Raw genomic sequence first — 14642 nt, forward strand, 5'->3', positions numbered from 1 at the left:
GGGAGAAATTGAGAGCCAAATGGACAAAGAAAAAACATGGCTGTGGCTCACAAATGGGACTCTGAAAAAGGAGACAAAGGAGGGCCTGGTTCTGGCAGCTCAAGAACAAGCCATTCGAACCAAGGCCATCAAAGTCAGAATTGAAAAGTCGACAACAGATCCCAAATGCAGACTCTGCAAGGAAGTAGGCGAAACAATAGATCCCATCCTCAGCTGCTGCAAGAAGATTGTGCAGACAGACCACAAGCAGAGGCACAACACTGTTGCTGAGATGATTCATTGGAACATGTGCCACAAACACCATCTGCCTGCGACAAAGAACTAGTGGGATCACAAGCTGGAAAAAGTTACAGAAAATGAACACACCAAACTCCTCTGGGACTTCTGAATTCAGACAGACAGAGTTTTGGAGCATAACACTCCTGACCTCGCAATCGTGTTAAAAAACAAAGTATGGATAATCAATGTCGCAATCTCAGGTGACAGCAGGATTGCAGAGAAACAACAGGAAAAGCTGACACGATATAAGGATTTAAAGATTGAACTGCAAAGACTCTGGCACAAGCCAGTCAAGGTGGTCCCAGTGGTGATCGGCACACTGGGTGCAGTGCCTAAAGACCTTGGCCTGCACTTAAACACAATCGGCACTGACAAAATTACCATCTGCCAGCTGCAGAAGGCCACCTTACTGGGATCTGCACACATTATTCGTCAAGGGGGTCCCAGTGGTGATCGGCACACTGGGTGCAGTGCCTCAAGACCTTGGCCTGCACTTAAACACAATCGGCGCTGACAAAATTACCATCTGCCAGCTGCAGAAGGCCACCTTACTGGGATCTGCACACATTATTCGTCAAGGGGGTCCCAGTGGTGATCGGCACACTGGGTGCAGTGCCTCAAGACCTTGGCCTGCACTTAAACACAATCGGCGCTGACAAAATTACCATCTGCCAGCTGCAGAAGGCCACCTTACTGGGATCTGCACACATTATTCGTCAAGGGGGTCCCAGTGGTGATCGGCACACTGGGTGCAGTGCCTCAAGACCTTGGCCTGCACTTAAACACAATCGGCGCTGACAAAATTACCATCTGCCAGCTGCAGAAGTCCACCTTACTGGGATCTGCACACATTATTCGTCAAGGGGGTCCCAGTGGTGATCGGCACACTGGGTGCAGTGCCTCAAGACCTTGGCCTGCACTTAAACACAATCGGCGCTGACAAAATTACCATCTGCCAACTGCAGAAGGCCACCTTACTGGGATCTGCACACATTATTCGTCAATACATCACACTGTCCCTAGACACTTGGGAAGTGTCCAATGTGTGATCCAATTCAACAGCCAGCAGAGTGTCTGCTGTGGACTCATCTTGTTGTGTTTCAAATAATAACAACTTTATTTTTATACCTTGCCTCCATCTCCCTGAAGAGACTCGGGGCAGCTTACAGAGGGATAGGTTAAATAAAACAGGTTAAAATAAGCATAAAAAAAACAAGCAATATCAAACATCAATAAACATCAGATCAGACAACATTATAAAAAACGATTAAAAGCAATATCATGGCTGAGCAAATAATGTGCTGGTGCTCACTGCCACATTATTGGATCATCAAATGTCTAGATGCCATCGGGGTTTGTGAAAATGGTGACGGCCAACAGGGAACTCTTGCATGGGTTGGTCCAGGAGGTCACCAAGAGTCGGAAGCAACCGAACGAATAAACAACAAGTGTCAGAAAGGGACCATATTAAAGAGCAGGAGATGGATCGGTCAGGAAATTCTGTGGTGAACTGGAAATGCAAAAGAAAAAAATCTGGCTACCAATATTTTTAAAAACCCTCTAAAATCAGGACAGTAAATCAAGAACAACACTCAGAAAACAGGGGACAGGAAACAATCAGGGCCAGCTAACACCTCCCAACAAAGGATCCCCCCGGGCAGGAAGCAGCCAGGCTTTCAAGCTGCAAGGCCATTCAATGCTAATCACACTGGTCAGTGGCAGCCTCCACACTCAGACTTGCCTCCAACATATGCATTTTAAAATTTATTTTATTAGTATTGGTATTTTTAACATATGTATTTCAACGGCCCTTTGTTTTGCCTGTGATGAAGTCGTGGTGAAGAGAGGTGAGCGACAAATGCAATTGATTAGTCCAATGGAAACTAGTCCAATGTGGGCTAGGCAAAACTACGGTGAGGTGGATCTGTAATTGGTTAAGTGGACGAACACAGAGAGTGCTCACTAATGCTTCCTCTTCATCTTGGAAAGAAGTGACGAGTGGAGTGCCACAAGCAGGGTTCCGTCCTGGGCCCGGTCCTGTTCAGGATTTTTATTAATGACTTAGATGAAGGGCTAGAAGGCATGATCATCAAGTTTGCAGACGACACCAAATTGGGAGGGAGAGCCAATAGTCCAGAGGACGGGAGCAGGATTCAAAATGATCTTGACAGATTAGAGAGATGGGCCAAAACTAACAAAATGAAGTTCAACAGTGACAAATGCAAGATACTCCACTTTGGCAGAAAAAATGAAATGCAAAGATACAGAATGGGTGACGCCTTGCTTGAGAGCAGTACGTGTGAAAAAGATCTTGGAGTCCTCGTGGACAACAAGTTAAACATGAGCCAACAATGTGATGTGGCGGCAAAAAAAGCCAATGGGATTTTGGCCTGCATCAAGAGGAGCCTAGTGTCTAGATCTAAGGAAGTCATGCTACCCATGCTCTATTCTGCTTTGGTTAGACCACACCTGGAATATTGTGTCCAATTCTGGGCACCACAATTCAAGAGAGATATTGACAAGCTGGAATGTGTCCAGAGGAGGGTGACTAAAATGATCAAGGGTCTGGAGAACAAGCCCTATGAGGAGCGGCTTAAGGAGCTGGGCATGTTTAGCCTGAAGAAGAGAAGGCTGAGAGGAGATATGATAGCCATGTATAAATATGTGAGAGGAAGCCGCAGGGCGGAGGGAGCAAGCTTGTTTTCTGCTTCCTTGGAGACTAGGACATGGAACAATGGCTTCAAACTACAAGAGAGGAGATTCCACCTGAACATTAGGAAGAACTTCCTGACTGTGAGAGCCGTTCAGCAGTGGAACTCTCTGCCCCGGAGTGTGGTGGAGGCTCCTTCTTTGGAAGCTTTTAAACAGAGGCTGGATGGCCATCTGTCGGGGGTGATTTGAATGCAATATTCCTGCTTCTTGGCAGAATGGGGTTGGACTGGATGGCCCATGAGGTCTCTTCCAACTCTTTGATTCTATGATTCTATGATTATTATTATCATGATGATGATGGTGATGTAAACAGACAGAGTTCCCAGCCAGTGCCTTCAGCCAAGGCTAGTTATTTTCTTTCTATGGTTCAATCCATTGATGGAGACAGAAGACAGGTCTCGCTTTTGACTATTGCATTTGGATGACTCAATTTGCACAGAATCCCTCTTTATCAGCCTTCCTTGGGCATTTGCTGGCCACTCTTGGGAAGGCAACTGATGGAGAGATGCTGGAAGGAACTCTCTCTATAAAAAAAGATAAGAAGCGAGGAAAAAAAAGCAAAGAGCGTAAAAAGATGAGGCCGAGACGAAAGATTTTACGGAGAAATATGAGACGGGCGAGAGTTATAAAACCACTGCGGAGCTATTACGGCCCCAAAAGACGAGAGACGGATGGTGCCCGGCAGGAAAACACTGCACTTTGGAGATCCATCATCCCTTGGAGACTTTGCAAGGGGCTTTTTGGGGGGAGGGAGAGCAACCGTACTCCAGAGATTGCATATATATCCTCCGGAGATTGAGGCTAATTATTGCTTCGTTTATATAGATGGAGAGAGCTTCAGACTGATCTGGAATGAGATTAAAGGCAGCGCTTTGGATGAGAGATTTGCTCTTGGAAGGACAAAGAGTATAGACACGGAAAGGAGCAAGGAGACCAGGAATAAGTAACTTCCCCTTCAAGGTGATTGGTCACCTGGATGGTCAAGTGTAGGATAGGCATTTCTGCAAATAGGGGAATACAATGGGCAACCTGAATGCAAACCCAAAGTACAGAATCATAAAATAATAGAGTTTGCAGAAACTACTTACGCTTTTTTTTCATGCCAAGAGTTATCTAGTTATAGTTTTCTAAGATCTACAGAGACACTCTCTGGAACACCTCAGCAAGCGAGAGTCCAAAAGTGGCAGGCTCAAACCCAGAACCTCAATCAATAGCTGATACCAAGTGAGAGACCCCCCCCCCCCCCCCGGGCACACAGAAGACTGGGTGACTTGGAAGGCGCTGAACAGACTGTGCTCTGGCACCACGAGATGCAGAGCCAACCTTAAGAAATGGGCCCACAAAGTGGAATCCTTGACATGCGAGTGCGGAGAAGAGCAAACCACTGACCACCTGCTGCAATGCACCCTGAGCCCTGCCACATGCACAATGGAGGACCTTCTTGCAGCAACACCAGAGGCACTCCAAGTGGCCAGATACTGGTCAAAGGACATTTAATCAACTACCAAGCTTGCAAATTTTGTGTTTTGTCTGTCTGTTTGTTTTGTTCTGTTAGAAATGTAATACAATTGACTGGTTGCCCTGACACGACAAATAAATAAATACCCCACTCCCCAGATTTGAACCACCAACTTTTTGGTCTGCAGACCTCCCGGCACAAGGGTTTGACCCATTATGCCACTGGGGACTCCTCACATAGGCCATCTAGTCCTATCCCATGCCATGCAGGAAAAGCACCCCTGACAGATGGCCACCCATGTTTCTAGATCTCATGGAGGTAGGCATGAGTCTCCTTGTGGAGAGAAAAAGCAGAATAATAATAATAATAATAATAATAATAATCTATATAAATAAAAATGTAATGTTCGTTTGTGGGATTAACATAACTCAAAAACAACAGGGCAAATTGACACCAAGTTTGGCCACAAGACACCTACTAACCCAAGGAGTGACCATCACTCAAAAAATTGATTTTGTCATTTGGGAGTTGTAGTCGCTGGGATTTATAGTTCACCTACAATCACAGAGCATTCTGAACTCCACCAATGATGAAATTGAACTAAACGTGGCACACAAGACTCCCATGACCAACAGAAAACACTAGAAGGGTTTGGTGGGCATTGACCTTGACTTTGGGAGTTGTAGTTCACCTACATCCAGAGAGCACTGTTTGAGCACTGTGGACTCAAACAGTGATGGATCTGGACCAAACTTGGCAGGAATACTCAATATGCCCAAATATAAACACAGATGGAGTTTGGGGAAAATAGACCTTGACATTTGGGTGTTATAGTTACTAAGATTTACAGTTCACCTACAATCAACGAGCATTATGACCCCCACAAACTGCTTACCCACAAGCATAGAGAAATTACATATATTAGAAACCAACACTTTCTCATTACTTTATTTTCTAAATCACCAGACTGGGCCACAGCAACGCCTGGCAGGGGACGGCTAGTAATAATAATAATAATAATAATAATAGGATGACCCAAACAATTACCTACTATTTAGGCGATACCACATAGCTTGAGGAAGATTGTCTTCCAGATGTGGTATCTTGGTGGTGGGTCCATAGGTGGTTGTGTAGCCCTATTATTGATCCGCATGATCTCCTGCAGTGAGGACATTGGTTTCCATACGGAAGGTAGTCCCAGTCAGGATTGGCTTGACGCGCTTTCCTCTTTGCACGTTTCTCCCTTTTGCCCTTCATTAGCGCGTCTTCAAATTCCACAGCACTGCTGGTCACAGCTGACTTCTAGTTAGAGTGCTCAAGAGCCAGGGCTTTCCAGTTCTTAGTGTTTTAAAGGTTGGCTTTGAGCCCATCTTTAAATCTCATTTCGTGTCTACTAACATTACATTTCCCGTTCTTGAGTTTGGAGTAGAGTAACTGCTTTGGGAGATGGTGATCTTTGGGCAACCAGAGAAGTCAGCAATAGCAGAGCACCTGAGGAATGAACCTGGACACAACATATTATTTGAGAACACAGGAATGTTGGACCACTCTCACAACCACCATGTCAGGCTACACAGAGATGCCATTGACATCCACAAGCATGTGGACAATTTCAACAGAAAGGAGGAAACCATAAAAATGAACAAAATCTGGCTACCAGTATTAAAAAACTCTAAAATGACAACAGCACAACAACAGAGAGGAAACAAACAAGGACATATAATCACCTCTCAACAATAGTTTGTTCCAGGCACTGTCAGGCCATCATATGCTAATCAAGGTGGTCAGTTGAAACATTCACACCTAGCTCCAGCAGATAAGAGTCCTTTCTCCCACCCTGGTCATTCCACAGTTATATAAACCCCTTTTTCCTAGTTCCAACAGACCTCACTACCTCTGAGGATGCTTGCCATAGATGCAGGTGAAACGTCAGGAGAAAATGCCTTTAGAACATGGCCATATATCCCGAAAAAACCTACAACAACTCAGTGATTCCGGCCATGAAAACCTTCAACAATACACTAATCAAGGTGGTCAGTTGAAACATTCACACCTAGCTCCAGCAGACAAGAGTCCTTTGTCCCACCCTGGTCATTCCACAGATATATAAACCTTTTTTCCTAGTTCCAACAGACCTCACTACCTCTGAGAATGCCTGCCACAGATGCAGGCGAAACGTCAGGATAGAATGCCTCTAGAACATGGCCATATAGCCCGAAAAAACCTACAACAACCCAGTGATTCCGGCCATGAAAGCCTTCGACAATGTGGACGAGACGAAACTTGGGACTTGTTTATTGCTTAGTATTGATGGTGGCATTTGGCACTTTTGAGGTTTAAGAACATGAAGGGTGTCGTTAAAAGCGGGACTATCATATCGTATCAAAGGCTTAGGTTTGGAAAGCCAAGACCCCAAAGGAAAAAGAAATGCAGAGGGAGGGAAGAGGGGAGCAAATGAGCTGATGCCAGCTCTGCAACTGGGTTCTTAAAGAGAAATAATGGCCCTGGCAATGACCATTTGGAAACCGTTCAAGGAGGAGAGAGAGAGCCTGATTGAGCCGATCGTTGTGCAAAATGATGGACTAGACCTGCTTACAGTTTTCCGCTGGCGTGGCTTGCAGGAGTAGTTCCTGCCTAATGATAGTGGCAGGCTGGGAGCTCAGTGGAGAGGGCATGGGCTATTTTCTCTGTTTTTCGCACATCGTGCAAGCTCAGGGTCAATAGAGAAGGCATGGAGACATGGACACCTTGTAGCGCTAGGGTCAGAATTAATGGAGCAATTGTTTGCCAGCATAGACGCTTGGGGAGTCAAGCGGACAAACGTCAGCATGCTGGAAGAAGCAAAGACCAGCAGCATTGAAGCGATGGTCCTCTGCCATCAACTCCGCTGGACCGGCCACGTTGTCCGGATGCCCGACCACCGTCTCCCAAAGCAGTTGCTCTACTCCGAACTCAAGAACGGAAAATGGAATGTTGGATGGACAGGAAAAGAGATTGAAAGATGGGCTCATAGCCAACCTTAAAAATTCTGGCATAGACACTGAGAACTGGGAAGTCCTGGCCATTGAGTGCTCCAGCTAGAGGTCAGCTGTGACCAGCAGTGCTGCAGAATTCGAGGAGGCACGAGTGGAGGGTGAAAGAGAGAAACGTGCCAGGAGGAAGGCGCGTCAAGCCAACCCTGACCGGGACCGCCTTCCATCTGGAAACCAATGCCTTCACTGTGGGAGAAGATGCGGGTCAAGAATAGGGCTCCACAGCCACCTACGGACCCACAAGAATAGTCATCAAGGAAGACCATCTTACTCATCCAACAAGGGATCGCCTAAGTAAGTAAGTAAAGTAAAGTAAGATGGAGAACAGGAAAATTCCTTTCTGGAGTATACATCCCACTTACGCCCCAGATGATAGCCATGTGGAGCTTCCAGTAGCACAGTGGGTTAAACCCCTGCACCGACAGGACTGAAGACCAACAGGTCGTAGGTTCGAATCTGAGGAGAGCACAGATGAGCTCCCTCTATCAGCTCCAGCTCCTCATGCAGGGACATGCAGGGACAGTCCGGAAGTTCTTCCTCGTGTTCAGATGGAATCTCCTCTCTTGTAGGATGTGGAACAATGGCTTCAAACTACAAGAGAGGAGATTCCATCTGAACATGAGGAAGAACTTCCTGACTGTGAGAGCCATTCAGCAGTGGAACTCTCTGCCCCGGAGTGTGGTGGAGGCTCCTTCTTTGGAAGCTTTTAAACAGAGGCTGGATGGCCATCTGTCAGGGGTGATTTAAAGGCAATATTCCTGCTTCTTGGCAGAATGGGGTTGGACTGGATGGCCCAGGAGGTCTCTTCCAACTCTTTGATTCTATGATTCTATGAGAGAAGCCTCCCAAAAGGATGATAAAACATCAAAAACATTCGGGCGTCCGCTGGGCAATGTCCTTGCAGACGGCCAATTCTCTCACACCAGAAGTGACTTGCAGTTTCTCAAGTCGCTCCTGACCAGAGGCGGCTCTAGGTAATTTTCAATGGTAAGCAAACAGTATTTTGGCCCCCCCCCCCCCCCAAACCAATCTCTGATATATATTTTCTGTTCGTCATGGGAGTTCTGTGTGCCATATTTGGTTCAGTTCCATCATTGGTGGAGTTCAGAATGCTCTTTGATTGTAGGTGAACTATACATCCCAGTAACTACAACTTGCTACAACAATATGTCAAGGTCTATTTTCCCCCAAGAGCGCCTCAAGAGCGCCCGTCGGCAAAATCAACTATACTGCAAATGCTTACTTTGCGTAATGGGTTGAGCCGCCCCTGCTCCTGACAAAACAGACAAACAAAAAAGCCATGTGTTGCAACTCAGAGTAAGCTCCACCTTGCTTTCAAACACCACCACACAAGAGCTGTAGCTTTATAGTTTACTGAGGAAAAAATCCAAGTCAAAAATAAAGAATAAGCATTGCAAAGTTCCAAAGATTAAGGTTAAATGCAGAATTTAGTTCCAAAGATCTTCAGGTAAAAGCAGGAGATACAATCCTATTGGCAAAGTTCAAACCAGAGTCCCAGGTAAAAGCAATGAAACAATTGCTCCAAGAATCACAATGCAAGAAATCCCAAGCATACTGCTTTCCAGGCTAAGGTTATTCTGTGAAGCTTTCAAGCTAGTAAGCTACGTTGAACTGACGTTTTCTCGGGGTTTGCAAGAAGCCTAAATACCTTTCTAACATGAAAACATTAGGCTCTCATCATCATAAAAGCATTGCGATGACCTTTCACCGAGCTGGCTTCTTGTCTGCCGGCCAGACGAGAACTCCGCCTGACCCTCAGATCAAGATGAGCTTGCCGGGTCAAGTCACTATCTACACTTTCGGTATCAGCGTGGGAAGGCACCTGCTCGCTTCGTTAAAATTCCTTTCTACTGGGAACAGCTGTGTTGACACTGCACTGTCTGTGGGAGCCCCAAAAGCAGGCCCAGAGATTTGAGGCCCAGACAAAGAGCCAGGAAGCTGAATCCCAGCAGGAATCTGAATCCCATCATCCTCATCATCAGAAAACAGCTCAGCCATAACACCATGTGGATTCGGTTTGGACTACTTGAAAACCTATATATTGGACCGAGTTGTGGCAATCAGCAGCATTAACATCACTACTGATTGTAATCATGAGTTCGAAGCCAGCCCTGGCCGGAGTAAGCTCCCGACCATTTATTTAGCTTGCTGTCGACCTTTGCAGCCTGAAAGACAGTTGCATCTGTCAAGTAGGAAATTGAGGTACCACTTACGTGGGGAGGCTAACTTAAGTAATTTACGAGGCCATAAAAATATCCAGCAAGCATTCAAAGAATGAGGAAGTACTTCATCAGTGTCACAAATGAACGATGAAGTGACAGCTCCCCTGGTGGCCAGAATACCCTCAAGTAGGAAATTTAGTAGGGCTGGGTAACCACGGAAAAATTTGTTTCTAAACTTGATTCGTTTTTAAGGGGTCCATCACGTTTCGTTTCTTTAAAGAATTCTGAAATTTTCCTTTTAAAAATTTCAAAATATACGAAATTTCGTAAATTTTGAATTGATTCGTTAATGGCGGACGCGATTGCTCAATATGCTAAAAAACCCTCCAAATATGCTAAAAATATGCTGAAAAAAACCTCCAAATGGGACAGGAGGAACTTCTGAAGCTTCCCTCTTCCTCTGTTGTTGACTGTCGGTGTGATAAAACAAACAACTATAAAACTTGCACCAGGCATGCAAAAATAATTACGAAACAATTTTGAAACAATTTTGAAACAATTTCGAAACAATTTCGAAACAATTACGAAACAATTACGAAATAAATTGAAAAATTGTTTCGAATCTATTTAACTCCTCACACTATTCCAAAATGGCTCAATATCGGATCGTAAGCTAATTTAAATACGAATTAATAACGAATTACGAAATTAATGAACGAAACCGCCCAACCCTAAAATTTAGGTACCGCTTCTGCAGGGAGGCTAATTTAACTAATTTACTAACTCATAAAACTCTCCAGCAGAGTGCAAAAGAATGAGGAAGCACTCCATCGGTGTCACAGGTGGATGGTGAAGCGACAGCTCCCCCAGTGGCCGGAATTCAAAAAGCATACCCTCACGAAGCTGGAAAGTTAAATAGCCTCTGTGTGTCTGTCTATATATGTTGTATGTCTAATGTCATTGAATGTTTGCCGTGTATATGTGCATTGTGATTCGCCCTGAGTCCCCTGCGGGGTGAGAAGGGCGGAATAGAAATACTGTAAATAAATCAATAAATTAATAAATCGAGCCTGGACTTTCCTTCCATCACTTATCTGGTGACATTGCAAACGGGGGGTGCATCTACACTGCAGAATTAACACAGTTTGAAACCACTTTTAACTACCCTGTCTCAGTGCTGTGGCACCGAACTGCATTATATGGGTCTAAACCAGGCATGGGCCAACTTGGACCCTCCAGGTGTTTTGGACTTCAACTCCCACAATTCCTAACAGCCTACTGGCTGTTAGGAATTGTGGGAGTTGAAGTCCAAAACACCTGGAAGGCCCAAGTTGGCCCATGCCTGGTCTAAACTGAGCATACAACGCAGTTCCAAACTGCATTGCTCCTTTCTTGTTACAAGCAGCAGGATTCGATGCTTTACCAGGACGGGTTTTTTTTGTCCAACTTCAAGGAAGGTCCTCCTTCCTTTTGTTCTCCCCGGCCACGTCTGCTCAGATCACATCACTGTCGCGTGGCATGAAATCCAGGCGCCAAGTCAAGCGAATCTGGGAAAGGAAGACAGCGGATGAACCTGATAAACATACAAAGGTGACAGCCAGGCTTCTGGAGGGTTGCTGTTTGGGAAGGAGGGGGACATTTTTGGCGAGCTTCGTTGCATTCAGGTCACCACGCTCCACGACAATGATATAGGATGGGAGAGACCTGGCTTGAAAACAGTCTGTGTGAAAGGGATTTTTAGGAATCTTAGTAGACCACAAGCTGAATGTTGTAGTAGAGTCTGTTGGTAACACTGCAAGTGGTAGTATGGGTGTCAGAAGGGGGAAAAGGAGTGCTCATGAGCAAGAGCTAGATGAGGAACAACAGAGGAAAAGGATCCGGGAGATATTTATGTCACCTACCGACGAAGACTCCTTTGAAGGGTTTTCTGAGAGCAAAGGGTCAATGGTGAGGAGGAGGAAGGAGATACATTGGATGTGAATAGGGGAACTAAGGGTTACTCGGGAGCAGGAATCGGATGAGGAGCGACAGAGGAGAACGGGAGACACTGAAATAAGTGTCTCTGAGTCCTTTTGCTTTGCATTAATAAACTCTACTTTTGGACATACTCTTGAGTCTGGCTCTTTAAGGCGTCTGGGTTCCAACACTGAACATGAGCCAACAGTGTGATGCATCAGCAAAAAAGACCAACGCAATTCTAGGCGGTAGCAATAGGATACGGAGCAGATTGTCCTTCCAACCCTGCTATATGCCTGCAAAACGTGGACTGTCTACAGATGTCATATGCAACTCTTGGAATGATTCCATCAGTGTTGCCTCCGAAAAATCCTGCAAATCTCAAAACTCCACTTTTTCTCTCTAAACACCTCTGTCGGAGCATACAAGAAGCTGAGCTTCTCATTGAACATCGAGGAAACCCAAGTGCTCTTCCAGCAAAAGGCACCAGCCAATCCTGCAATGCCAGAAATACCTTAGTGGTGTAACGTTAGAAAATGTGGACCATTTCTGCTCCCTTGGCAGCCACCTCTCCACAAAAGTCAACATTGACACTGAAATACAACACCGCCTGAGCTCTGCGAATGCAGCATTCTTCCAAGTGAAGCAGAGAGTGTTTGAGGACCGAGACATCCGTAGGAAGATGTAGGGAGACCAAGGGGCTTGTTTATAAAGCCATTATCCTTCCAACCCTGTTCTACATCTGTGAAACATGGACTGTCTACAGATGTCACATGCAACTCCTGGAATGATTCCATCATTTCTGCCTCTGAAAAATCCTGCAAATCTCTTGGGAAGACAGGAAGACAAATGTTGGAAGAAGCAAAGACCACTAGCATTGAAGCGATGCTCCTCCGCCATCAACTCCGCTGGACCGGCCACGTTGTCTGAATGTCCAAAGATCACCATCTCCCAAAGCAGTAACTCTACTCCGAACTCAAAAATGGAAAATGAAATGTTGGAGGACAGGAAAAGAGATTGAAAGATGGGCTCAAAGTCAACCTTTAAAACTGTGTCAGACACCAAGAACTGGGAAGCCCTGGCCTGTGAGCGCTCCAGCTGGAGGTCAGCTGTGACCAGCAGTGCTGTAGAATTTAAGAGGCACGAATAGAGGGTGAAAGGGCGAAACATGCCAAGATTAAGACGCATCAAGCCAACCCCAAACGGGATCACCTTCCACCTGGAAACTGATGCCCTCACTGCAGGAGAACTTGTGGATCAAGAATAGGGCTCCACAGTCACCTATGGACCCACTGCCAGGAAACCACACTTGGAGGACAGACTTACTCAGACAAAGAGGGATCGCCAAAGAGAGAAGAAAAAAGAGAATGAGCAGATTGAGGGAAGTCATAATCCCAATCGGCTTTGGTCAGACTTCACCTAGAATAATGTTGTGTCGAGTTCTCGGCAACACAGTTTAAGATGGACACGAACCAAACAGAAGATGTCCATAGTGTTGTGGTTCAACCAGATGAAGATGAGGGGAATTGGTATTCTAGTACCTGAGAGAAATGAGAGGATTTTAGATCAAAATCCTGTTTGTGAGAATGGGCTTGAAAGTGAAACTGCTTCGGAGTCCAACAGACAGGGAGATGCAGTGACTGGCGGAGATTTTTCGCCTAATAGTGTCGTAGTAACCCCTGATAAGGAACTGGATAGGTGAGAAAGCTCACCTGAAAACATACCTGTGCTTAGCAGACGGGTCAGGCTTGATCTTAATGGAGAATCAAGCAAGCTAAGAAAGTCACAAAGACTCTGTGAGAAACAACAGCGTGAGAAATCTCACAGGCAAGGGAGCCAACATCACTGAAATGACTTCATGGTTTGTGGTCCTTAAATCAGAGTAGTATCACCTTTAGAATTCAGATCAGGCAACACTACAAAGCAGCGAGACTCTCGAAACTTGTTTCCAGTTCACGTTTTGGATTCATGTTTTAAGAAGTTTCTATAGTCTTGCTTTTGGGTTCATGTTTTGATTCTTGTTTTCCTGGATTATACTCATGTTTTGATTCTGGTTTTTCCTGTACCTTGTTTTATGGAACAGATTTGCACTGTTTGGATTACTACCTTTGCGGTGTTTTTCCCTATTGACAGTTTGGATTGGCTTTGGCTTATTACTTGTTGACTATTTTTCCTATTACCTGTTGGATTTTGCCTTTTTGGTGATTTTTCTTTTCCGGTGCCAAACAGGGATGTGTTATTGCCCCAACTCTGTTCTCCATCTTCATCGCTATGATACTCCATCTTGTTGCTGGGAAGCTTCCCACCGGAGTGGAAATAATCTATCGGACAGATGGCAAGCTATTCAACTTCAGCAGACTGAAAGCCAAAACCAAGGTTACAACAACATCTGTTATAGAACTCCAGTATGCTGATGACAATGTCGTCTGTGTGCATTCAGAAGAAGATCTACAAGCCACTCTAAACACCTTCGCAGAAGCATACGAGAAGCTCGGCCTGTCACTGAACATTGAGAAAACCAAGGTGCTGTTCCAGCAGTCACCAGCCAATCCCTCTCCAATGCCAGTAATACAGCTTAATGGTGTAACATTAGAAAATGTTGACCATTTCCGCTACCTTGGGAGCCCCCTCTCCACCAAAGTCAACATCGACGCCGAAATACAACACCGCCTGAGCTCTGCAAGTGCAGCATTTTCCAGAATGAAGCAGAGAGTGTTTGAGGACCGGGACATCCGTAGGGAGACCAAGGTGCTTGTCTATAAAGCTATTGTCCTCCCAACCCTGCTCTATGCCTGTGAGACGTGGACTGTCTACAGATGTCAGATGCAGCTCCTGGAACGTTTCCATCAGCGCTGCCTCCGGAAAATCCTGCAAATCTCCTGGGAAGACAAACGGACAAACGTCAGTGTGCTGGAAGAAGCAAAGACCACCAGCATTGAAGCGATGGTCCTCCAACATCAACTCCGCTGGGCCGGCCACGTTGTCCAGATGCCTGACCACCGTCTCCCAAAGCAGTTGCTC

Source organism: Anolis sagrei, chromosome Y (assembly GCF_037176765.1).
Source record: "Anolis sagrei isolate rAnoSag1 chromosome Y, rAnoSag1.mat, whole genome shotgun sequence".
Taxonomy (NCBI): Eukaryota; Metazoa; Chordata; class Lepidosauria; order Squamata; family Dactyloidae; genus Anolis; species Anolis sagrei.